General features: G+C 44.9%; 1 pseudogene; it reads right to left on the reverse strand.

Annotated features, from left to right (window-relative positions):
• Positions 1–27,090, reverse strand: part of LOC131421987 (acyl-coenzyme A synthetase ACSM2A, mitochondrial-like) — a 74,264-nt pseudogene that overhangs the window by 33,067 nt on the left and 14,107 nt on the right.

Consider the following 27,090-nt stretch of genomic DNA (forward strand, 5'->3'; position numbering starts at 1 on the left):
TTTTGGGCAAGAAGACTCTAAGATATCAGCTGGCCCAGACCCGGCCCTTGGACATATTCCTTTTGGCCCTCAGTCTTTGGAAATAAAATTTGAACTGCCAACATTTAAAATGTGGGAGACTTCATTTAAAAGTCTTGAATGAAGGTTTCTCTTGAAAACTTAGGAGGTCTAGCAACACGGCACCTTTAGTTCAAGCTAGCACCAACTGGCTGGAGCTGAGAATTTCTGCTTCATTTAAACGGGATGTTCTCCAATTTGACACTGCCTCCACCACTCCTTATTTTGTCACACCTGTCTGCTTCTCCACTTACTACACCTGTCTAGCTCCTTTGGACATTTGAACTTAAAATCCCTGATCCAAGCGAACATCCCAGGAGAGAAACGGATTTCTCCAAGGTTGCAAGGCAAGTTTAGTAGCAGGGCTGGTTTCTAGAAGCCCACCTTCTCTGCTATTTTTTTTCCAATACATACCTCCCTTTACAGGCAGGAGGCAATTTAGAGCAAGAATACCAGCCTCAGTTGCCATTTTTACATATAGGTGTATAAATGACCTCAGGATCTTCCTTAAAATACCCAAAGACAGTGCAAACAACCCCTTAATAAGTGGCTAACGACCAAAACAAAAGGGGAGAAATAATGAGGAAATTAATTAATCCTTTATTATGAGCTGAATTACATTCCTTCAAAATTTATATGTTGAAGTCCTAACCCCCCAGTACCTCAGAATGTGACTGTATTTGGAGATAGCATCTTTACAGAGATAAAGTTAAAATGAGATCATTAGATGGATCCTAATCCAATATAACAGGTGTCTTTATAAGAAAAGATTAGGACACAGACACCCACAGAGAGAGAATGCCATGTGAACATGAAGACAGCTATCCACAAGCCAAGGAGCGAGGCCTCAGAAGAAACCAGCCCTGCCGACACCTTGATCTCAGACTTTTCACCTACAGAATGGTGAGAAAATAAATTTCTGTTGTTTAAGCCCCCCAGTCTGTGGTATTTTGTTACGGCAGCCCTAGCAAACTAATACCCACCGCCTTTTTAAAATTTATTTTATTGAGGTCACATTGGTTTAATCAAATAAAAAAGAAATGACTTTGGCATCGTCTTACAAATGTGTTTGCAATTCTAATTTAACCCCCATCACATGAGAGGGCCCAACACAGTGCCCCGCTGAGCACTGTGGTAGCTGAGAGCCTGCCCTTGGGAGTCACACAGCACAGGTCCCAGTTCCAGCCCCTCCAGTCACCACCTACGTAACTTTGGGCAATTCTCTAACCTCTCTCTGAAATACGAACATACAGGCAGCACCTATCTCCTAGAGCTGTGGTGATGAATGAATGACATCCTGTATAAAGCATTCGGCACAGACAGCACAGATAAGTGCTCCAGAAATGGGAGCTACTGTCACTTACCACTCTCTCTGGGGAAACTGCCATTGAACAATTAGGCCTCACAAAAAGAAATGGCTGCTTAACCCTTGGAATTAGAGTCTAAAGAGAAGGATCAGGAATAAATTCCCGAACATGGACACTGCAGGGTCCAACTTCTGCACTAATAAGTAAGAACCTAATCTCACAGTGTGTCAAGAGGACTAAAAGTCAGAGATACCTGTATCTATATGTCTATCCTATGTATATCTATCTTTATAACTATATTTCTGTATCTTTGTCTATAACTATGCCAATATCTATAGCTAATCAATATCTGTCACTGTATCTATAACTATATCTATAACTACATCTACGTCTGTATTTATAACTATATCAATATCTGTATATCGCTTTATATAACTATATCGATATTTATAACTATATTTATAGCTACATCTGTATCTATATCTGTTCCTCACAATACCTGACACATGATAGATACTCAACCAAATGTTAGATTCTTCCCTTTTGGTCATAATTCAGAAAACTAGAAGATGAAAGTTGGGGAGAGAAGAGCCAGTGTGCCTATAGAATGTGAGAATTATAGAAAAATATATTTTTCCTTCATCAGATATTTATTGAGGACCTAGTAATATGCCAAATATGGTTTAAGATCATCAGAGATTAATTAGACTGCAGGCGTTTCTATGCTTTTGGAGTTTATAGTCTAAGGATATCCTATGAAATAAAGAACAATCTTTTGAAGTGCTTTAAAGTGCATTTTGTAATCAATTTGGCATTGTGGCTTTGAGAGGTGGCTAGGCTCACCACTATGTGCCCAGGTACATAGTGCCTTGAAGAGTTCCTGCAACAGAGCTCTGATTTCACAAGAATTCACACTGAAAAAGCTCTTTGTTTTATGAGGCAACATACTTAGTGTGATAAAGGATCCAAGAGTTATAGAGCCAGGTTAGGCTCCATCGCCTACCAGCTTGGTGATCTTGGCCACTGTTTATGTCTCTGAACTTGAGGACACAATAATAATACCTACAGCTCAGCTTTCCACAAGGATTAGTGAGATAATCGACATAAATCACTTTGCCAGCCCTGGGTCTAATTCACAGTAAGGGCTCAATAAATGTTGAGGTGCTCTCTACTCCCAGCAAATTCTGAAGCCAAACCCTCGCAGTTAGATATTCAAAAAAAATTTTTTTTTAGTGAAAGGCATTCACTTTATATAATGTGAACCAACTTCTGCATAATGGAGTTTTCTTTCAAGTATTCCCTTCTGGCTCTCTTGTGCTCCTCCCTGCACCCTCCTCCCTCAGCCTGCCACATTCAAAGCTGCCTAACATGAAATCAATCACCTTTTATGTGCCAGCCACTGTCCTGGCCATATCACACGTATATTCTCATTTTTCCCTCTCACTCACTATCACCATCCTCATTTTGCAATTAAGGAAAAAAAGTGTCAGAGAAGTTAAGAGACTTGCCCAAGGTCAGCTAACCAGTAAGCGGCATTGCCAGAACTTGAAACAGGGTCTTCAGATTTTAAGTTCAGGGCTCTGTATATCCTTTACTGCCCTGTGGCAGATAAACACACATACACACATACCCACACACACAACTCAAAGAAGCTGTCACTTACCTCAGTTCTACATGGTACTGTCTAGGAAACAGTTGGCTTAGGTCTTGGATTGGTGTAGAAAAGGGGAATTTGCATGTTCAGTTCTCTCTGACCAGAACTTCCTGGGATCGTACACACATAAGAACTTGCCTCCTGGCCCCAGGTGGGGTGGAGAAATTGGCAGGAATTGGATGTTCCAGAAGCAGGAGGAGATACTCAGGTAGGATAGGACAGAAAGTAATTACAGGGCTCCATGGAAAGCCAATTGGTTAGAAAAACAAACTATATGAAGTTACCTCCAATTCTTGTGGGATGACTTCAGTGTGAATGAACAAATAAAGTCAAATGGAGCACTTGGACTAGTACTCTGTGGCTAACCTGCTCCCTTTGCCCAGCCCTTTACCTCCAATGTTTTCATTTAAATGACAGCCAAGTGGCAGTGTGGCTTAGTAGTAAAGCCTGTGCTCTGGAGGCAGAAAGATTTGGGTTTCAGCCTCAGGTCTGCCACTTACCATCTCTTTGACCTTCACTGGCCTCCTTTCTCTAAGCTTCAGTTTCCTTATTTGTAAAATGGGAATGTTAATAGTGACACCTATCTCCTTGGTTATTTTGTTGTTGTTGTCATTGTTAGGATTAGATGAAACAGTTCGTGAAAAGCACATAGCATAGTGCTTGGCATAATCAGTCTTGGCTGTTTTTATTAATTTGGGATTCTAAGAAAAAGTTTGGTATACTAGCAAAATGCAGGGTCTTTGGAATCCCAAAGTCTTGAGCTTAAATCTTGACTCAGCCACTTACAAGATGGCCCATGGGCAAGCCATTTACTTCTTTTAACCTTGGTCTTCTCATCTGAAAAATGGCGGAGTGGGGGGTTGTTAATAAGATTTGTCCCATGTGATCTTTGAAAGGATTACGTGATGTAAAGTCTGTAGGGTACCTGGCCCAGGCATGTGGATGCTGGGTTCATACTGATGTTGCATCGGATAAGCCCAGACTGTCATAGATAGTGGCTTGTACTGGTAGTTTTTACAATGGCTAGAGCCTTTATGGGGGTATCATTGAGTGATGGGGAATCTCCAAAATCCTGGCCCAACTTTCCCAGTACCTTTTCCCTCCCAACCTCCATGGAAGCAGGGAGAAATTTACCTCTCTCTGCTCAAAGTCACCACCAGAGATTGCTGGAGACACCTAGAACACCCCTGCCAGGACTGAGGTTGGCAAGCCTGGCTTCTGAGGGGTGGGTCTTGCTCTTCCTGGCTGATTCATTCAAGATAAACTTTCAGCTCAGGACAGGCTTTTATTTTATGGAGTGCAGTGAGTGAGGGATAGTTGCCTGGCCTCAGTAAGCTAACGATTAAACACCCAAATTATCGGGGCCGGCCCTGTGGTTCAGCAGATAAGTGCGCGTGCTCCGCTGCTGGCATCCTGGGTTCGGATCCCGGCCGTGCAGCGACGCACCGCTTGTCAGGCCATGCCGTGGCGGCGTCCCACATAAAGTGGAGGAAGATCGGCAGGGGTGTTAGCCCAGGGCCAGCCTTCCTCAGCAAAAAGAGGAGGATTGGCATGGATGTTAGCTCAGGGCTGATCTTCCTCACACACACACAAACACACTAAATAAATATATTAATTAAAAAAAAAAAACACTCAAAGTACAAAAAACACTTTTGCTCAAGAAGAAGAGGCAGTCACTTTGAGAAAAGAATGGGGACAGGAGGAAGAGTCCACGAGACACCCTCTGGATCTCAGTAGATCTCTCGCATGGAACTGTAACACCAGTGTTGTGGTCAAGAAGACAGGCTCTGAGGCCGGGCCGCCTGGGTTTCAGTCTAGCTTTCACCAGTTACCAGCTCTGTGACATTGAGCAGGTTTCTTATCCCATTGTACTCAGTGTTCTTGTCTCTAGTAGGACTCTCTGAAGATTCCACACACACTTCTCTTTCATTTCCAAGCCTCTCTTGTAGTTAGGGTGAAGCCACTAAATTCCAGTTCTGGACAATGAACTCCAGGTGGAAGTGACACAAGTCACTTCTGGTCTAGGGCATTTAAGAACAGGTAGGAGTTCTCTCTCTTCTCCTGACTTAGTAGTCTGGGAAACCATGTGTGGAGATAGTAACATCAAAATATGGCAGGGATTCTCTCAGCCTAGTTCTCTGAATGACTTTGTGTAGTCAAGTATCCTGTCAATTTGACTATTTTACATCCATTAATCTCTTTAATCTTATAAAAAACCCATAGTACATTCATTCATTCATTCAATAGATAATTAATGAGCACCCTCTAGGTGTGAATATAGCTTTGTTCATGTCAGACAAGGTTACTGCTCTCAAGCAGTTTACATTGCCATAATAGGGAGGCAAAGACAAGAAGCAAAATATCAATTAAATAGACAAGAGGATAAAACATTATGTGGTAGGTACTATAATTGCCACCATTTTACTAATGAGAATATTGATGCTCAGAGAATTTAAGCTACTTGCCCCATGTCACACAGCCAGGAATGGCAGAAACAGCATTTGAATCTAGATCTACCTGGCACTAAATCTTTTGACTCTTAGTCACCATGTTCGTTCACCATGTTGATCCTGGGGATAACTTCTAACTGAAAGAACACACAGTTCTTTGCTTTGCTTTGATTTTTGGAGTTAACCTGTTCTTGATTCCAACTGCAAACACCCTGAGGCAGAACAAAGCTTAGCTTGAAGCTTGTATACTGATTACAATCCAAAATGCTCCCCTGCACTGTCCTGGGAACTCCTAAGGCATATTATAATAAAGAGCATTGTGGGGGGGGGTGGTTAACGTTTTTAATTGAATTAAAATGTATGTACTCACAATAAGCGTGGGTGGGAGGAAGAGATTAATCAAATCATTCACAACTACGAACGTAATAACAGAACTTACACTTCGAGTATAGAGTAGTATCTTCCATAAGACCAATTTTCTGACGGATATAAACTACAAACTCTGGAAACAATATAAAAAACAATACCAGAATGTACTAGAAAGCAACCAAAAGCAGTCAGAAAATGGAGGGAGGAGACTGGAGGAAACGAACGAGTTCCCATTTTTATGGAGAAAATTCAAGAAAGAGAGAACCAGAGGAGGAGATGCCCCAATTCTGTGTATATATTTTGCCCAAATTTCTGGCTGATCCCTGAACTACACAGAATCTTTTCAGTTTCAGGCTAAAAGAACTGAACAGAGTTTTCAGTTGGTGGACACTGCAGGGGGATGGAGTTTGGCGTTTGGGTATGGCCAAGTTAACTCCCCGCTAAAACAAACAAACAAAATAATCACACTTCAGAAAAATATAACAAAGTCCAGAATCTCTAAAACATATTATAGAAAATGTTCAGCATAAAATTCAAAATTACTAGACTTACAAAGAAACAGGAAAACATGACCCATTCTCAAGAGAAAAAGGACATCAATAGAGAAAACTGATGACCCAGATATTGGAATTAGTAGATGAGGATTTTAATAACTATGCTATAGCTTTAATAACCATGCTCAAGGATTAAAGTAAAATATACTCATAATGAACAAATAAAAAAATTTAGCAGAGAAATAGAAATTATTTTTTTAAATTGAGAATCTCTAACTGAAAAATACATTACTTTAAATTAAAAATTCACTGAATGGCCTTTAAAGCAGATTGGAGATCACTGAAGAAAGTCAGTGAACTGAAGTTAGATCAAAAGAAAGGATCCAGTCTGAAGAAGTAAGAGAAGAATACTGAAAAAGAATCAACAGAGCCTCAGTGAACTGTATATATATATAGATAATATATAACTGTATATATATAAAATATATGTATTTTCACATGCATATTTTAATATATAAAATATTATATACAGAACATATAATATATATTATATGTACATTAATATACTATAATTGTACATACATTATATGTACCTACACACACACACACACACACACACACACACACAGCTCCACCTTGGCAGAATGCTTTTCCTATTGGAGTTCCCCTACTCAAACTCTGATGTGAAATCAAGTTCCTCTAAAAAGATACTAAGTTTTTTCAGCTTCTGAGCTCCCTGAACTGGAATTTTACTGCTAAAAACTTAAAGTAACACAGTGGGCTAATGGGAATTCCAAATACTGGAACATTCCAGGTCTTGCCTGCAAGAGCACATCTAGCCTTTGCTGACAACCCAGTTGTTCAAGTAAATATTGGACTAAGCCAGAGAAACTTACCCTGGAGAGAGGAGGAAGGAAGGCAGGAACCGACATCAGTGGTAACCTAGAACAGGTTCCTCAACTTTGGCATTATTGACATTTTGGACTTGGTAATTCTTTGTGCAGGGGGTGCTGTCTTGTGCATTGTAGGATGTTTAGCAGCATCCCTGCCCTCCATCTACTAAATTCCAGTAGCAACTCCCCAGTTGTGACAATTAAGAATGTCTCCAGACATTGCCAATGTCCCCTAGAGGGCAAAATCACCCGGTTTAGTACCACTGACCTACAGTCTAGGTACAGACACTTCTTCCCTTTGGCACCTGCAATTCCTTCCCGTAGCTGCAGCTGAATCCAGGCTGCCCTCGTCCCAGCACTTGCAGACGCAGCTGCAAGTCATGCCTCAACTAGGAGACACTAGCACAGCTGGCCTGTGCCCGTCCTCAGAAGTCTGGGCCAGCCCACAGGGCCCCTCCCCTGAGCTCAGAGACACCAGCCCAGCTGAGCAGTGCCCCTCCTTGGAGATCTGAGTTCACACATCTGCCCACCAATGGGCTTCCTCCTCTGAGTTTCTAAGTTTTCTCCCTTGTTTCTTCAGCTATAGGAGTTGTAGCTGCTGCTTGCAACTGCTACCTTCATGATGCCTTAGAGTTCCTTTTAATCTCTCAGTCACTTAGTTAATGATTTTGTAACTAAACACTTTTTTATGTTAAAATAACTGACTCCTGGGCCGGCCTGGTGGCAGAGTGGTTAAGTTTGCACACTCCACTTCAGCGGTCTGGGATTCACAAGTTCGGATCCCTGACGCGGACCTGTGCACTGTTCATCAAGCCATGCTGTGGCAGTGTCCCATATAAAGTAGAAGATTGGCACAGACGTTGGCTCACGGCCAATCTTTCTCAAGCAAAAAGAGGAAATTTGGCGATGGATGTTAGCTCAGGGCCAATCTTCCTCACCCAGAAAAATAATAATAATAATAACTGACTCCTGACTGGACTGACTGACGCAGTGTTCTTTTTCCTTCCCCCTCCCTTCTCTTCCTTTCCCTTCCCTTCTTTTCTTCTTCTCCACCTGGTAAACTTCTACTCCCTTTAGAGCCCTGACAAATACCATCCTTTTCTGGAGCTTTCTTGGACTCTGCTAGGCAGAGCCAGCCACCCTCCTCTGGTCCCCTGGCACTTGGTACAGTGCTTCTTACCTGTGGTAGAGCCCTGTGTGTATATCTCTATCTCTCCTACTAGACTGTAAACTCCTGAAGGTAGGAACCACATAACATCATTTCTGCATTCCTGGCAGAGTGCTGTGCACATATTCAGGCTTGGTAAATGTCTGTCAAATGAAGGAATGAATGAATGAATGAAGAACTGCATGCCACAGGACTTCTGTTTCAAGCCCAGTCTGGTGCTGTGTTTTCCCCCTCCTAACCTTCTGCCTAGATTGTAGTCTCAGTGAGCATTGGAATGGACTCTCTTGCTTTCCTTCCAATGCTGGCCCATTGCTTTGCAACGACACCATTACAGCACCCTCATTGTGTTGAGTTTGTTAGCTGGGTCTCTTGTTCAGTAAATATGAAGCTCCTTGAGGATAGGGTTTGTTGGGCATAAAGGCGATTCTTACTAAATATTTTATTGAATGAATTGCTGAAGGGATCTAGGGGAGGTTTCAAGGGAAAGCCCGTGAAGGATGGGGATGGTGTTTATAAGTGGAGCCTTCATCCCTGGTAGTGGTGATGGAGCGGGAATGGTGTGGGGAAATGCAGAGAAGTTGTTCAAGGAATCATTGACTGTTCTGGTCTGGTAGAATGCAGGGCACGTGGAGAGGACATCTGGGAGACAAGGCTGCACAGCTGAGTAAGATACAGATTTGGGGTACCGAGAACCAGGTTAAGAAATGTGTGCAGTATTTTGGGGGGAAAGGCCAGGGGTCCTGGTGTAAGGGACTGGTATCTCCAGACCTCCATTTTTGGGAAGAGCCCACAGAGCGCTAGAGGAGAGACTAGTGGAGGAGGCCATTCAGGCAAAGCTGTGTGCTGTAAAACCCAACAGGAGGGTTAACAAGGAGAGCAAGGCTCCCACAACCCTGACAATTCTATTCCGTCGGAAGTGGAGTCTCTTTGTGGAGGAAGATGAATGAACACTCCATGCTATAGACAATGGAGACCAAAAGGAGGTGAGAAAGGGAAAGAATCAGAATGTAATAATTATCCCAGGTTGAATGGTTCAGCTTCAGCTTTTTTTTTGTCTAATTATCACAGAGTTTTTCAGAATTTGACGTATTTTGTAAGATGTGAAAGATAATAAAAAAAAGTGTTTATCTTGGCTTTTAAGCAGACGTGTGCTGGGCAACAGCAGTGTGTGCAGTTCAGCTGGGTTCTGCTCCAACAGGGAATATGAGTCCATTATAATTCTTTTTTTTTCCTTGCTGAGGAAGATTCACTGTGAGCTAACATCTGTGGCCAATCTTCCTCTATTTCGTATGTGGGTTGCCACCACAGCATGGCCACCAATGAGTGGTGTAGGTCCACACCTGGGAACCGAAACCAGACCAAGGTGGAGCGTGCCAAACTTAACCACTAGGCTATGGGGCTGGCCCCTCATTATAATTCTTAAAGAAAGAAAACAACAGCAGTTTGGGTGTGACCTGCATATCATCATCTGTTAAATGCTGTTAATGATATCAGCTTACCTTTATGTTCCGGGGCTTTTTGGAAGTTACATAAGATGAAGGGTGTAGAAGTACTTTGTAAATAATTAAGTGCCTACAAACTCCATCCATTCATCCAGCAAACATGTATTGAGCCTGTCCTATCTGACAGGAATGGTGGCAGGCCCGTAGGGGTGCAGGCATGAATAAGACCTGGTCTCTGTCCTTCACATGTCTACATGAACTGATGAGCTTGGACAAAGATACTCACCATACCACAGTAGAAGGTTAACATACTTTATAAGGGATTGATACTAATACTACATTTAGTAAGGTGGGTTTTGTTGCTAATGGCTGGCAAGTTGATGTCTTCAGTTTTCCTAGAAGAGTACTCAGAGGCAATAATGCCATGTGGTTAGAAGGAATTGGGCTTTGGAGACAAAGGATGAGCTGCAAGCTTATCCTCTGCCACTTGATGGCAAGTCACTTGTTTCCTCACCTGTGTCACTGACATAACTCCTCCTATCTAACTCGGAAGGTTAGCGAGATCACTATATCAGCCACCTTAGAATCTCTTGTTCTCATCCATTTATTCATAAAACTTGCAACTGTAGGTGCTTCCTACATGCTGACCAGAGAGATACAGAGAATAAATAAGGAGACAAGTAGGCAAGATACTTTTAGTTGGTGAGAAGTGCTATGAAGAAGATGAAAGAGCTGATGTAATGGGGAGTGACGGGGCGGGGGCTGCTACTATCGTAGGGTGATCAGGGAAGAACTGTTTGTGGAAGGGACATTTGAGCCCAGACCTAGATGACAAGAAGCAGCAGCCGGGTGAAGAAGTGGGGAGAGGAGCACGCCAAGCAGTGGAGCACCTGGCACCCTGAGACAGGAGAAGGTCCGTTTGAGGATCGGAAGGAAGGTTAGTGGTCTAGTGTCAAGCAGAAGGGAGAAAGAGGCAGCACAAGGAGTCAGAGAGTCAGGTAGAGGCCAAATCACGTAGGACCTTGAAGGCCATGGAGAAGAGTTCGGAATTTATTCTAAGAGAGCGGAAGCCGTTGGCAGGTGGAGGTAGGGGAATAGCATCAGTTGATACATGTTTTGAGAGGATCAGCCTGGCTGCCGCGTGGGGAATACTCTGGGGAGGTGAGCGAGTGGGAAAGGAGAGCAGGTAGGAGACAGACAGTCGTCCTGGTGACAGGCAATGGCCAGCGGCACTGAAAGGTGTGTGGCTAGTGATGGTAGATGGGGGGGTTGCAGATAGTAGGTCAGACTGCAGACAAGCTCGGCCCTACCACCAGGAGTCTTACCCATGCTGGTGAGGCCATTTCATTGATCTGATGACTCCATAACACTTTCCCTGGCTTCTTGAACTTTGAACTCTACTTATCATTGGAAGCAAAAGCAGTGGTGGCTTGCTTTCTCGAGACTTCACTTTTTTTGTCTCCGGCTCCAGTGGTTCTTAGTGAAAGATCACAGGCTTTGGAGTGAGATAGACCTGGATTGGAATCCTTGCTCCAACACTTACCAGATGGCTGACTGGGTAGCTTTTTAATTTAATATCTGCAATCCTCAGTTTCCTCAGCAGCAAAATGGACTTAATAATAATGCCTGCTTCTTGCAGGCTTACGCTGAAGCATCAAATGAGATAATATTTGTCAAAATATCCAGCATATGGTAGGTTCTCAATGAAAGTCACTTGGCTTTCACTCTGAACTATCTCCTTCAACCCTCTGCCTTCCTAGACTGGGATGGGAGGCCAGATGTTTCTGTTAAAACTCCAGCACCAGCCTGGTGGCCAAGACAAATTTCAACCTCAGCAGAACAACAAATTCCCACTTGACAAGCAAGGTCCCTGCTAAGCCCTTATGGTGCCCTGGTGAGAATTTTAAAAAGGTGACCCCCTGGGAGGATGCACTTCTGCTGGGCGTGACCTCTTTAACGCTAGGCAACAGCCTCAATGAGAAAAACTGTGGGCAGATGAAAAAAAGGAGAAAACTTCCAGGGCCGGCCCTGTGGCTTAGCGGTTAAGTGCGTGCTCCGCTGTTGGCGGCCCTGGTTCAGATCCCGAGCGCGCACCGATGCACCGCTTCTCTGGCCATGCTGAGGTGGCATCCCACATACAGCAACTAGAAGGATGTGCAACCATGACATACATCTACTGGGGCTTTGGGGAAAAAAAGGAGGATTGGCAATAGATGTTAGCTCAGAGCCGGTCTTCCTCAGCGAAAAGAGGATGATTGGCATGGATGTTAGCTCAGGGCTGATCTTACTCACAACAAAAAAAGGAGAAAACTTCCGAAAATCCAAAGCTGGATCTTCATTTCCATAAACAGCCTGCTCTTCCAAGCAAATGCTCTTTTTCTGCTCACTCCTCCCCCATGTCTCACAATTAATGAATATTCGTTGTGAATGTCAGGTAACTTCTGGATCATTACTGGTTTGTTTGGGCAAAAATGAAGGAAACCAGAAAGTAAGCCTAACAGAAACACCCCTTTCCATAAGTCAGTGTGGGTGGACAAGAAATGGGCCCCTTTCTGTGCCTCTCAATGACCCGACGTGACATCCCAGTGGCCCACTCAACCGTCTGCAAGCAGGTAGGAATGGTGGTGGAATTTTGTTGTAAGTCTGTCAGAAAAAAAATCTGCCAAAAGTAGCAGTAAAGCTCTATTTACTTCACTCCAGATATTTTCTATCCATAAAAATAGAAAAAAAATGCAATCACTCTCTTAGATTCTCACCTGCTTAATTTTCTCCATACCAATTACCACTACCCATCCTAATCTCTATTTTCCATATTTGCTTATTTATCTTAATTATTGTCTGCTTCTCCCTTCCCCCTCCCACAACAACTAGATATGAGTTCCACGAGGGAAGGAACTTTCCTTTTAAAGCAGTATCCTCCCTGGGTAAAATACTAGCACTAGCAACCACTTACTAGCTATTTGTTGAGTAAATGAATGCAAGGCTTTGGGAGCCACCTGGTGGACAGACCTACTGTTATCCACATGCAACTGAGCTCTTGTTTTCCTTTTGCATCCTTCTTGGTTTGGTGTGCCTGGGAATCTCAGAGGATGGTGCCGGTAAGAACTAGGCCACACCCTTGCCCTGACAAGTGAGCCACAATTATCAAGTCTGGCTCTGCCCAAGAAGTTCAATCGCACTGGTGCCAACCCCAGGAGGAAATGGAGAACGTGGAAATCAGCTAGTCTGATGCAAACAAGCAGCTCTATAGTGAGAGGGAACTCACTACTTCCTAAGGCAGCCCAGAGCACTGGCGGAAAGATTGCATTTTCAGGAAATTCTGAGGTTGTTCAAGCTGAGATCTGCCTTCATGCCATGTACCCTCCCTATTCCTAGATTGGTTCTGGAGCCACACAGAACCAGCTTGCTGTCCAGGCTCTTCTGAACCCATCTAGGCTCCTTGGGAAGGGAATGCCCCTGGGCCTTTGCCCTCCTGAGTGACCATGCCCAGGCAGGAGGACCAGCCCCTGAACACCAGCACAGCATCCGGCTTCTAGGGTAATGTTGGCTGAAATGCTGACCCACGTGCACAAGGCAGGACCACGGTGATGGAGGTGCCTGGGGCTTTCCCTGTTCCACCCACACTGCTGGGGAGATGAAGAAAGGATCTGCGAGAGAGTGAGTTCTCTCCTGTAGGGGGAGGCTAGAGGGAACTGCAATGGGGTGCAAATCACAGCACAATCTGAGTAAAGAGGGAGAAAACCAACTAAGCTTCTACCGTCTGGCTCCCTCCAAATTTCCCCCCAGATACCATTGGAAGGATTCACAAAAAAGGGGCATCATTTACCTCTGGGGAGGAAAACTGTGATGGCAGTGGGGGGTGGTTTTTACCGGATTTTTCAGAATATCTTTCAGGCATTACCAATTTGCAAAGGTAAGTAATATTAAAATGATAGAAGAAAACAACAAAGGTTCTTTCAGGATGGTGCTGTCACCTCTGTAGGGCTCTTTCTGCAGGACAGCTTTCAGATATTGCGTTCTCTCATCTTCTGCGGGGCCTGCTGGGATATCTGGACCTCCCAAACCATTGCGGGGATGGGCTCTTTATCCAGCTCACAGCCCCAGGGATCTGTTTGTCTTATGCCAGCGCTCTCTTCTTTTTAGAGCACCCGGACCCTGGAAGGACCGAGAAAATCACGACTCCATCAAAAAGCTGGATCTTTTTTCCATAAACATCCTGCTCTTCCAAGCAAATGCCCTTTCTCTGCTCACTCGTTCCCCTCTCTCTCCTTCTGTGGGCAGACTGGCTCTCTTGGTGGACTGAGGGTTTAGTTAAAGGTAACTAAAATTAAATAAGAGGTTACCTCCGATCAGAGTTCATGCAGCTGGGCTGCTGTGCCCAGCCTGACTGCACCCTTGCTTGCTGAGGCAGCACTCATTCTCTGGGCCCCCGTCTCTTCCCCTCGCACCTGCACCTCTCAAACGTTAATCCCTGCCCGGTGGTTTACCTGAACCCTGTGAGATGCTTCCTCAGGCATGATCTCCACGAATCTCTACTGCATCCTTGTGGTGATGTTGGATCCCTCCCATTTATCAGATGAGGAGACTGAGGCTGAGAGTGGACAGGGCATTCCTCGAACAGAACAAGACCTCAAACTCACAACCTTCAACTCTAAAAGGTAACTACATTCCCCACTCATCCTTGGCTACTTCCTTTTAGGAAAGATGACACTACTTGCACTTCCTTTTGAGTTTTCATTTTGGTCCCGTTCGTTCTCTTCTCCTCTGTAATCCCGGCCCATTCTTACTCAAATGTTTCTCAAACTTCGGTCATTCATGCCTCACCTCCATTGTCTCTTTCTGTTGTGCTATAACCATGCGCTATTATCTCTAGTCTTATTTACTCAATATTTTCCTTTACATTGATTCTCTTAAAAACTTAAAGCACAAAAAATTTATCAATCCAAACGAAACTCTGTATCACTACTATCATTAAGAAATTAATTTTATCTGCCACAACGGAGGAAACTAAAAATGAATACAATGGAAGTACACATTGTTATTGTTATTAAATCCCATTGGGATACAGTTGCCTGCCAAATATTTGAGACTAGTCTGTTCTCTTTTTATTAAAAAGAGGAATTAAGGTTTTATCAGTTATTTGTTGCTATGGCAAAGTTGCCTAACAAACAATCCTCAAGTCTCAACGGTTTACACCAACACACATTTATTTCTCACAAGCCTGTAGGTGGTCTGGGAGGCTCAGCTTCAGCTGTGGGGTGGGGTTATGTCTGCCCCACGAGGCTTTCCTTCTGAGACTGGTGGCTCTCTAGGGCATGCTCTTCTCATGGTGGGTGGCAGATGCACCAAAAATCAAGGCAAACCAGGTAAGCACACTCAAAACCTCTGCTTGCATCATGCCTGCTAGTATTCCATTGGCCAAGACAAGCTACACCACCAAGCTCAACCTCATGGCTCAGAGAAGTGTATTCCTCCCTTGAGTAGGGGTGGAGAGGGATGAGCAGAGAGTCAATATTTGCTGAGTCACAAATAAACTCCACCACAAAGGAGTGGAAGACACAGAAGGAGCAAACTGAAACTTTCTAATTGACTTAATTGAAGAGAACTGGAAAAGGACTGGGTTAATCCAATCATAATTCATGTCCCAGCAGTGCGCTCACTCTGATTCTGAACAAAATCTGGGTTCTTTTAGCAAGGAACAAGGTGATGTGGAGGTGGTGGTGGGGAATGGCCATTGGGTAGGTGTATTTGTCTGCTAAGGCTGCTGTAACAAAATACCACACACCAGTGGCTTAAACAACAGAAATTTACTTTCTCACAGTTCTGGAGGCTGGAAGTCCAAGATCAAGGTGCTGGCAGGGTTGGTTTCCTCTTGGCTTGCAGATGGCCATCCTCTTGCTGCTTCTTCATATGACTGTCCCTCTGTGCACACACCCCTGGTGTCTCTCTGTGTGTCCCAATCTCTTCTTATAAGGACACCATCAGATTGGATTAGAGCCCACCCTAATGGCCTCATTTTAACTTAATCACCTCTTTAATGGCCCTATCTTCAAATACAGTCACATTCTGAGGTACTAGGAGTTAGAGCTTCAACATATGAAATTTGGGGGACACAATTCACTCCATGACAGTAGGAGAAAAACAATGTTTGCCACATAACTCCTCCCTCCTCCAAAAGTTGCTTCCTTGATTCTGTATATTTTCTTTTGTTCCTTCCCCTTTCAATTAATGCTTATTAAAAAGAATAGACTACGTTAGCTGTCTCCATCTCTTTCCATCCCTCACTGATAACCCACAGTCATCAGTTTTCTACTCTTAATTACTCTATTGAATCTTTGTTTTTGGAAGCAAGTTCTCTAATGTTCTTGCTGCCAAATGCAATGGGTCCTTTTCAGTTCTGACTCTTGGTCGTTCTTGGCAATGATAACCAACTCTTGAATCGCTCTCTTTCATCTTTCTGTTCTCATACCCTGCCTTTTCTGAGTCTTCTTTCTCAACATTGTCCATGGAATTCTCTTCCTTTTTCTTCTCTTTAAATATTGTTCTCCAAGAACTCATCCTCAGCCAACAATTCCTCTCATTCCATATGCACTCTGTCCATCTCTCTCTCTCTCCTCTCTCTCTCTATTTCTCTCGATAATTTCCTAAACCACATTTAAAATATTGACCTCTCCCCTGAGTTCAAACTTAAATATCCAACTGATTACTAAATATATGCTAACCTCGATATTCCATAGATAACATAGATAAACATGACCACAACTGAATTCAATGTTCCTGCCTCCAAATCCATTCCTCTCAGAAAGTACTATAACCACCTACCCCAGTTTACCTAATAAAAAACCAAGATATCATCCTTCAGTGCCTTCTTACTCTTAACCCCATCTGCCTTATTTAGTTCCAAGTCATCAGGTTCCAAGGAAAAGGAATTCTTCCAAGCATTTCTCAAATTCTCCTTTAATACATTCACCACTCAGCTACCAAGGTAATCATTTAGAAATGCATTGTTGACTGAGTACATTACTCTCCAGATGAAGTCTCAACTCTTTAACATGTGATATAATGGCCAGCCCTTCTGTCATTTCACAACTTGAACCTGATGTTGAAATAATATTGAATGTAAGTGAGGTGACCCCCCTTCTCCAGTGGAAGTTTCTCCTTCTATCTGTGGATAATTGCAGCCAGCCTGGGACTTTCCCTAGACTAGAAAGGCTTTTACTAGACAAGGACAGGCAGGATGAGGTGGTCTATCTTTATCTCATCCTGAAAAAGACAAGAGGTGGTGATTTCATTGTAGTCACAGTAAGCCACCTTTCAGCCAATCTGAAAGGTACCGGCTGAATACTGTGATAGCTTTATACAAGCCATTTGGAGAAGGGGATGGAGCGGAGGGAGGAGAGCCAGATCCTATTCTTCAGGTAGGTCACAGACTTCCCCTAAAGGTGTGCGTTCCCATCATCAATCATTCCTGAGCCTGGAAGAGGTGAGGAGAGTGTGGACTGGGCACTGAGTAAAGGGATATGACCCAAGACATTCTCGCTATAGGATAAAGATAGCAGTGCAAGTGTCAGGATGAGCATCTGCCAGATTTTAATTCTTGGAAGCTGTCGGTTAAAAGCAAAGTTTTGCTATTTGATTAGCAGACTGCATTTCTCTACTAGGCCAAACAAAACTCTGATGCATTTTAGTGGACTCCTGGAGGAATATATCACAGTATATCCACATTCTATTGGATGTTGAAAAAGAGGACTTGTAAGAGAAGTGCTTTGTCAAGGGCCAGAAGAGCAGGCAAGCAGATTGAAGGGGTGCATGAGCATTGTATGCAGACAGGCCTGTGTGGGAACCTGACGCTGTGTGACCTCGGGGAATATCACTTAATCTCTCCAAGTCTTAGTCTCCTCCTCTGTCAAAGGGGAAAAATAATAGTACCTGAATCAAAGGGTGACTGTGAACATTAAGCGGGATTAATATACGTGTTTGCTTCGCACAGTGCCTGATACTTGGCAAGTGCTTGACATTATTATTACCATCGTTGTAGTTATTACTCAGTATTCTTAAGAAGAGTCATGGAGCCTCAGAAATCCTTTGCTTTCTTCTCCAGCTCACTTGAGTCTGCTAGGAAGGTTCACCTTCTGCCTCTGGGTTGTGGTGAAGCCGTCATGGTCCTCACCTCCCTCCCTCTCGTGGACTCCTGGCTCTGGGGTCCCAGAGGCCCCAGGAACTGAGTCTGTGGTTTGTCTTTCACCAATGCCACTCTCTCCTTCTTTGTTTTCCCCAGAGGGTCTTGATTTAAAAATGATTTTATTACTTGATTCTAGGAAGAGCAGACAACACCACAAACATGAGCTGTAGGGGAAGGGACACCTGTTTGAGTTTATCACACTGTTCTCACAACTATGACCTGAGGTCTGCAGATGCCACACCGAGATGAAACGTGACAGGATTTATAAAATGGCTAGGACAGTGACTGGCATGTGGCAAATGCTCAGTACATGGTGGTTCCCCTCCACTGGACATGAATGCCCTAACGTATGGGGTGACATGGGGATGACGCCACTGTCCCAACCACATACACAAGCCTCTCTGTATGGAGGTCTTGTCCAAGTGGTGATATGGGCGCCCTGGCTTTTCATTTCCTTCCTAGGACACAGTTTTCTGCTTGACTCTGTTTATCCAGCTTTCTTTTCTTTTTCATCCTTCCTTCCTCCCTCCCTTTCTCCCTCCCTTCCTCTCTTCCTTCTATCCTTCCTTCCTTCCTCCCTTCCTTCTTTCCTTCCTTCCTTCTTTCCTTCTCTTTCTTTTCCGTCCCTCTAATTCCTTCTGTCTTTCCTCTCTCCCTCCATTCTACCTTCCCTCCCTCCTTTTCTTTCTCAGTTGCTCTATCTTGCTGTTTCACTCTTTTTCTCTTTCCTTTTCCTTTGTTCCCCTCTCCTTTCCTCTCTCGCATTCCCTCCTTTTCTTCTTTCAATATCCAACATGGAAAGATTTTGAGCTCATAACCAAGGAAAGACAAAAATCACACGCATGTCTTGCCATAAAGAATCTCATATCCCCAGGGGAAGACAGAAGACCCAAAGGGAAATGGAAGGGGGAAAAGGGCAGGAAGCACAGGAAAGGCCCCTGCAGGTCTCACTGAGCCCCGGCCTGCCCAGACCTCTTGCAGTCCTTGTTGCTGGATTTTCCCCGTGACAGTCTTGGGCAGGTCCAAGACAAACTCCATCTGTTGGGAAAAATCAGTGCAGGGTGGGCTGTCCATGACCCCAATGGGGTTGGCTATTTCAGAGGAACTGCTACAGGGTGAAGGGAAGCTCTTGAGGCTGGAGGCTCCAGGTGAGTGAGGACTGAGCCTGGAAAACACCCAGGGCAGCCCGCTGTGCAATAAGAAGCTTCAGAAAGTGCTCGGGGACAAGGACAAGAGGAGAATGGCTGGAACTGGACATAAAGTCGGTCAGCTGGTCTCTGACATACTCTAGACCAGGCGAGAAGCAGTACGTGAACACAACACGACACATCAGACACCTGAGCTTTGATGCCAGACTCTCTGGGCTCCAGTCTTTCCTCTACCACTCGCCTGGCTTTGGTCGGGTCATCTGGCTTTTAGGAGACTCGGTTTCCCCACTGAATAAGCCAGAGGATAACAACAAATTTGTTGAGTTGTTGTGAGGACTAAATGAGATTCCAAGGCTAAATTCTTAGCATGGGGTAAACACCCAAAAATATTAGCTGTGGTTATTAAGCTCGACTGGAGAGAACAGACATCTAAGAGTTAGGAAGCCTGGTTTTCAATTCCATCTCAGTCATTTCCTGTTGGTGTGTCCTTGGCAAAACTATAAAATCTCTCCAATTTCACTCTTCTCACCCGTGAAAAGGAAGGTCTGATATCAAGGACCTCACCATCTCTAACACTCTTGAATCCTAATATGTGGATGATGATGACAGTTCATTGAGGCTTCCCATGGTTCAGCTTGCCAGGGCATCAGTCTAGGAATCAGATGGTCTTGGATTTAATAAAAATAATAACAATAGGGATACAGATACGAAAAAACTATCTTAGCAGCTGATGTGGGAATCTTCCACAGGGCAAGACTGACTTTGTTGAGGAAGGAGTTTGTTAAGATCACAGTGGGGTAGAGCAGGGCTTGGCAAACTACACCCTATGGGCAAAATCTAGCCCTCCTCCTGTTTTTGTAAATAAAGTTTTATTGAAACACAGCCACTCCCATTCATTTACAATTGTCTCTGGCTGCTTTCACACTACAAGGGCAGAATTGAGTAGTTGCAACAAAGACAGTATAACCTAAAATATTTACTATTTGGCCCCTGGAGAGTAGATAGAAGGTAGAAGGAAGCCATAAGGGAGATCCACGTTTAATGCTAAGACGAAAGCTACTCTGCATATCACAAAGAACATGAAATCAACAATCCATAGAGGTTTATGCACCCCTATGTTCATTGTAGCATTATTCACAATAACCAAGATGTGGAAGCAACCCAAGGGCCCATCAACTGATGAATGGATAAAGAAGACGTGGTGTGTATATATATGTATATATATACATACATATATATATACATATATATACACACACACACACACACACACAATAGAATACTACTCAGCCATAAAAAAGACAAAATCATCCCATTTGCACCAACATGGACGGACCTTGAGGGTATCATGTTAAAATAAGTCAGACGGGGAAAGACAAACACTCTATGATTTCACTCATATATTGAAGATAAAAAAACATGTGGATAAGGAGAACAGATTAGTGGTTACCAGAGGGGAAGGGGGTGGGGGGAGGGCAAAAGGGGTAAAGGGGCACATACGTATGGTGACGGACAAAAACTAGACTATTGGTGGTTAGCAAGATGCAGTCTATACAGAAACTGATATATAATAATGTACACCTGAAACTACACAATGTTATAAACTAATATGACCTCAAGAAGATCAATCAATCAATAAAAAGAAGGGAGTATGGTCACTGGAATGAGGGAGGAGGTGGAAGGAACCTGCTGCCCAGGGCATTCTAGAGGAGAGAATGTAAAAAGAGACACGTCTACTGAGTAATACACTGTTATACTGTGTGATAGGACCCTTCCACTGAATCTCCCCAAATACTCAGTTTCAATTCCAAATTCTAAATTCTTGATATGTTTGGTGTTATTGGATTTCTAGTTTCCTTTTAAAATACTTATTAAATGCTTATTATGTGCCAGTCACTCTTCTAAGTGCCTTATGCCTTACAAATATTAATTCTTCTTCTTAACAACCTGTGAAACAGTAACACCATTATCGCCATTTTACAGATAAGGAAACTGAGGCACAGAGAGATTGTTGAGTAAGTGATGATATGGATTTTGAATGCAACAGTCTGATTCCGAGACTATGCTATCCTGCCTCTCTATCAGTTTCAGGCTGAAAGTCTGCATGGTGGACTCTTTAATGTGCTGCCCAGATCCCCCTGCGGGAACAAAAGGCTTACTCCCCCACTGCCAGGCCTCTTTGGAGAGTGCACAGCTGAGGAGAGCTCTCTCTCCCAGGGCCACGCCCCCTTCCCAGGGCAGCCTGCATCCACGCCTGAACCACACGGGGCTATAAAGGCCCTCCCCTTATCCCCTCCACCCCCTCAGGAGACCCTGAAAGGTTGTCCTAGCTTCAGGCCTCCCCATGGGGTCGGCTGAGGCCCCCACTGAAACTATGTCATAGTGCAACTTCACCTTCTGCCCAATCCTGCTCCCTTCCCGTCCATCTCCTTCTGCAGGTCTTGATCCAAAGCACTCCCTGATAAATCTCTGCAGGATAGTCTCCTTCCCAGAGTCTGCTTCTCAGAAACCACCTGTGACAATCAGCCTGTGCTGACAAAGCATCAGAGAGCATCCGGGTTACACGAGGATCTGAGGGGCTTGAGGCTTAATGTGCTTGCTCTCACCTTCTACCCCAGACTCAAAAAAGTAAATTTTTCTTCGTTCCCTGGGGCAAGCTCCTATTTTGTACCTGGCTCCAAAAACTAGGTCCTCCTTCTGTGTCAAGCTCCATGCTTTAATTCTCTGCCTCAGAGTGAAAACAGTTGAAAACAGGTACGGTAGAGCCTATGCTTTTTGCCTTTTCGGGTAGGAGAACTTCCATTTTCCTGCAGGGAGCCACCCCTCCCTCGCTCAGTCCATGTCATGGGTTCAGGGCAGCTCTCTCTCCCATCCTTCCTGTGCTAGCTCCAGGGGTGATCACATGACCCAGAACTGGCCAGTCAGAGTGTCCCATCCCCTGGTTGCAGGGATTGGTTTAAGATGAACACATGACCTGAATTGGTCCAAACAGAATCAACTTGAAGACTTTTGCTGGTGCCTTTGAGGAAAAAGATGCTTTTTTTTTTTTTGGTGAGGAAGATTGGCCCTGAGCTAACATCTGTGCCCATCTTCCTCTATTTTGTACACGAGATGCCGCCGCAGCATGGCTTGATGAGTGGTGCATAGGTCCACACCCAGGATCTGAACCCACGAACCCTGGGCTGCCGAAGTGTAGTGCACAAACTTGACCACTATGCCACCAGGCCGGCCCCAAAGATGCTCTTTGTCTACTGGGATTTGCTAAGCTGCTAAAAATGTATGTTTGGAGCTTCTGGGGGCCATTACTAAGGTAGAGAATTTCAAGAAATGAAGCCAATACAGAAAGAAGGAAAGTCAAGTGTTGAAAGAGACATCCCTGACCACATCATTTGAACGCCTGTTACCAGCCGTGACTAAAGCTTCACCCACCCCTGGACTTTTCAGTTGAGCAATAAAGTTCAAGTTGGATTTCTGTCACTTACAACTGAGAGAATCCTGAATAATATGGCAAGACCTCAGTGCAGAGAGTGGGAATGTAGGCCAGGTATTGGCTAGAACTTGTTCCCACAGGAGCAACTGACTTGCAATTCAGAGTGACTTAAAGGCTAAGGACAATTTTCAGGAATCTGGACAGTTGGGCTTTCTTGGTCATAGTCAGGCAGAACTTTGGAATTAGAGGCTTCATCCTCTGACTGAAGGAGAGAAATACAAGAGGAGAACCATCCCTCCTTCCTCAAGTTCGGGAGCCCAGAGGCCTCACCTTCCTCGGGTACTTGTACGGGGCCATCACTGACTTCACGTGCTGCTGCAGCTCCTTGGTGAGCTGGTCCAGGTAATGGGACAGAAACCGTGGGCCCAGGACCACAAATGCCTTCACTACCTGCAGCGAGGATGAGGGCCAAGAGAGAAGGGGTCAGAGTGTGTCGTCATCTCCTGGGACAGTGCAAAATCAGTGTTAAGACTTCCACCACAGCCACCACCTATATATCCCCCAATTACTCCTCCAGATATCCGGGGCAGGGCAAAGGGAGAAACTAAGGATAATAACAGCCAAGATCCCACCTCTCTCTCAAGCGGCTTATTGGATGCACAGGTAGGACTGCAGATTGAGACCAGGCTCACCTCGTATCCCCAGGACAATAGAGAGTGAAGGGGAGAAATTCGATATTGGAGAAGAGAGGAAAATAAAGACTAGGGACCATCAGCCTAAATGACTTGTTTAACCTCTCCAAACTACAGTTTGCATGTCTATAAAATGGAGATCCAATTGTCATACTTCACGGGAAATGAAATGAAGTCATATGCAGCACAGCTTAGCTCAGTGCTTGGCACACAGGGTTTTCTCAGTAGAGGATCCCCTTCGGGCCCCATTTGCGTAGTGGCTCCCATGATTTCCATACATCCCTAACCTGCCAGAGTATGACATGGTCAACTTCTTACAGAAATGTCCTTGGACATTGACCCACACGTCTGCACCTTAACCTTTCCCTACACACACACCAGGCTCTGTTAGACTCCGTCTGGCCTATTCCTATAACCCTGGCGTTATAGGAGGTCTTTCTTCTTCCCCCTATTCTCACTGTAGACCCCATGGCTCAGGGGCTCTATCTCTTGCTTCAAATTCCTCCTCATTCCTCTCGTCAGGGATCAGATTCTCATTCAAATGACAGACAGCAGTGGAATCCCTGCAGCCCCGTAATAATAGACCTTATGTGGTGCTTGCTATGTGCCAGGCCTTATTCCAAGCACTTTGCAAATATTAACACATTTAATCATCACAACAACCTCTCATCTTACAGATGAGAAACTGAGGCTGAGAGAGGCTAAGTAACTTGTCCACGGTCACACAGCTGGTAACCAACAAGGCCAAGATTTGGACCCAGGCAGCCCAGCCTCCAGAGTCCATGCTCTTAACCACCATTCTATACTGCCCTTGTCTCCCAAATCTGCAGACCCGCAAGCTGCTGCTCGCCCATCACCTCTCCTCGGATGGGGTCCGGGCTGCTGACTACAGCCTCCTCCACCACAGCGGGGTGCTCCATCAATGCACTCTCCACTTCTGAGGCTCCAATCCGGTATCTGTAGGAGAACCTGTCCTTCAGAGAAGACTGGACACAACCTCTAGGCCAGCCCCAAAGTCTAGAACCAGCCAGAATAAAGATCTAGATTACCCTTCCCAGCCCAGAAGCCAAGCTCACCACTGGAGTTAATGATACCATCTGCCCGCCCCATGAACTGGAAATACCCATCTTCATCCTTGATTCCCCAGTCTCCCAGGAGCCAAAAGTCTCCTTGAATGTTGGCTGCTGTCTTCTCAAGATTGTCCTGGTGAGTAGACAGAGTCATTGTGCCTGCAAAGCCTAAGTTCTCTGTCGCAGGGCTGCCAAGAACAGATGGCAGGTTGTACTTTTACAACTTGAACAACTAAACACAGTGGGCTTGTCCTGAACCTGTCAACCCCAGACCCCAGGTGGAACTGGACTTCCCTCTGTATTTCAGTTATTCCCCCAGGGTCTCTCACCTGCTCCCCGGGGTTCAGTCTGACGGGTCATATTGATGCTTCACTCACCCAAGCTCTAGGGCACTTTCCCCGACCGATTCCGCCTTCCCTTCAACGGTCAGCCCAACCCCAGCTCCACTCCATGACCCTGTTCAAGGGCACCAAAGTTTATTAGACATTCTTTTTGGCTCCTCTGTTAGATCTGAAAGTTCTAGAGACACATCAGCAAGCCACCAGGGCCCCAGGCATTGTGCATATTTCTACAGTGGCCGGGGCCCTCATTCAGCTGAGGCACTTTTTCATGAGCAGTGAGAAAGTCTGAGCTTTGCCCCTTGTTAGCGCATCTTTATATCAAGTGTTTGTTCAAGCGTTGAGGTGTGGGCTCCAGGTTGGATGTTCAGTCACTGGGTTAGAAGGCAGAATAGGGAATTCACAGCCTAGCCTCCTCATTTGGAAAATAGGGGTACTGAAGATCAGAGAGATCAAGAGGCCTGTCGGAGGCCAAACAGCCATCACAGCTGGCAGAGCTGAGACCAGAAGCCAAATCTCTTGGCCACCAGCTTGACTCTTTCTCCTGGTCACCATGCAGCCCCTGCTGGCGTTAACTCTGCAGCCTTGAGTCAACCCACCAACTCCTGAGTCTGTTTCCCATCTGTCGAGTGGGGAGAATTCCGGCGCGTGAGGATAGAGGGGACAGCGCACAGGAAATGCTTGGAGAAGCACACAGTGCGGCTGTGCCCTCTTCTCTGGGGCTCGGTTTTCCTCCTCTGTACAGTGGTAGTGATCATGTGGATCTACAGCAATTCTTTTATTTAACACACTCTTACATAGCACTGTTCTAAGTGTTTCACAAACATTAATGCCTCTCGATATCCATAATAACGCTGAGAGATATTATGATACATGTTTTACAGGTGAGGAAACTGAGGCATGAGAGACCAGTAACTTGCCCAAGATCATACAGTAAGTAGTGGAGCGGGGTTCTGAACTCAAGCAATTTGTCTCCAAGGACTTCATAGGGTCTTTGGGAGGATCCAATGTGTTTAACGTACGTGAAGTGCTTTGAGACAGGGCTTATCACATGGTAAGCACTCAATAAATGGTAGCAACGATTATTACTGGATTTATTATTTAATTTATTATTTAACGTGTTTGAGGTCCTCCCTGTCCATTTTTCAATGATAACGGGCTTGGATGAGTTTTGTAATCTCTGTCTTCACCATCCTCACCTGTAAATCGAGCCGGTTAGCCTCAAGAATCATCTGTTTCTAACGCTGCAAGGTCCGAAGGTAGGGGTGCCTCCAACTGTGTGGTGGCTTCAATGTGGCATCTAGCACAGCTTTGAAGGAGATCAATGGCATGGAGCAGGGACAATCGTTGGGGGTGGGGGCAGGGCTGCCCTTGGGAAAACACTGCTGTATAGAGTTGACAGGCAATAAGCTTTCTGGCATGAAGCACTTCTTGGGGTGGAAAGGGGTGTCTGGAGAAAGATGATTCTTCAAATGGGGTCTTAGTGATGGGCTAAGGATGACAGGGATGAATGGCCAATCTTTTCTCTTGGCAAAGTGCCCATTCTTGGACACTGGACACCCCTTGTCCCTATGTCTTGCCAATCTCTCTTGGGAAGTTCATAACTTTGGGACCCCTCTCATCCCTCTCAGAACCCCTTATCCCCAGCAGGGGACAGAGAGAGGAGAGGGGGTTCCTCACCACATAGCCAGAGAAGATGCCTATAGGCCTGATGGGCTTGACCCTGATGCCCAAGTCTCCTTCTGCACCAGGGGCAGGACATTGCCCTCGTCATCTATGACCTGGAGGAAGAAGCAGATTGATCTGCGTAACAGGAAATGGCTTGAATGGCAGCATGGAAGGGCTGAGTTGGTCAAATGGAAGACCCTCTCACTCTAGTGGTCACTGAAAACAAGAACCAGAAACCAAGGGAAGACAAGAGTTTTAAACCCAGATTTCCAGTCCACCAGCCTGGGATGGTTTAGGAGAAGCCCCTTATTGAGACTGGACCAGAGGAGCTTGGGAAGATTCTTCTGGCCTTAGGAGCTCAGGAAATATAACAGCCTCCCGTTATCTTTGAGGCCTACGTCCCTGGACATCACAGATCAAAACTCAAATGATGACTCTGCTGCCTTACTAGTTAGTTGTCTTTGAGCTACTTAAACTCTACATCTCAGGGCCTTCCTCTATAAGACAGATAATGACAGCTTATTTCACAGGATTGTACGAGAATGAAATAAGATACTAAAAAAAGGGCTCCGTAAATGGTTATCACAGTCAAGGGTGGGAGAGCAGACAATTACACATAACACTGAATAAAAATTGTTACCCTTTAGATACATACACCCATACACATAACCATAGATACACATACACACATTCTATTTCTTGGGATTTAGCCTGAAGAAATAGAGGAA

This window comes from Diceros bicornis, chromosome 26 (assembly GCF_020826845.1).
Source record: "Diceros bicornis minor isolate mBicDic1 chromosome 26, mDicBic1.mat.cur, whole genome shotgun sequence".
In the NCBI taxonomy this organism is placed as follows: Eukaryota; Metazoa; Chordata; class Mammalia; order Perissodactyla; family Rhinocerotidae; genus Diceros; species Diceros bicornis.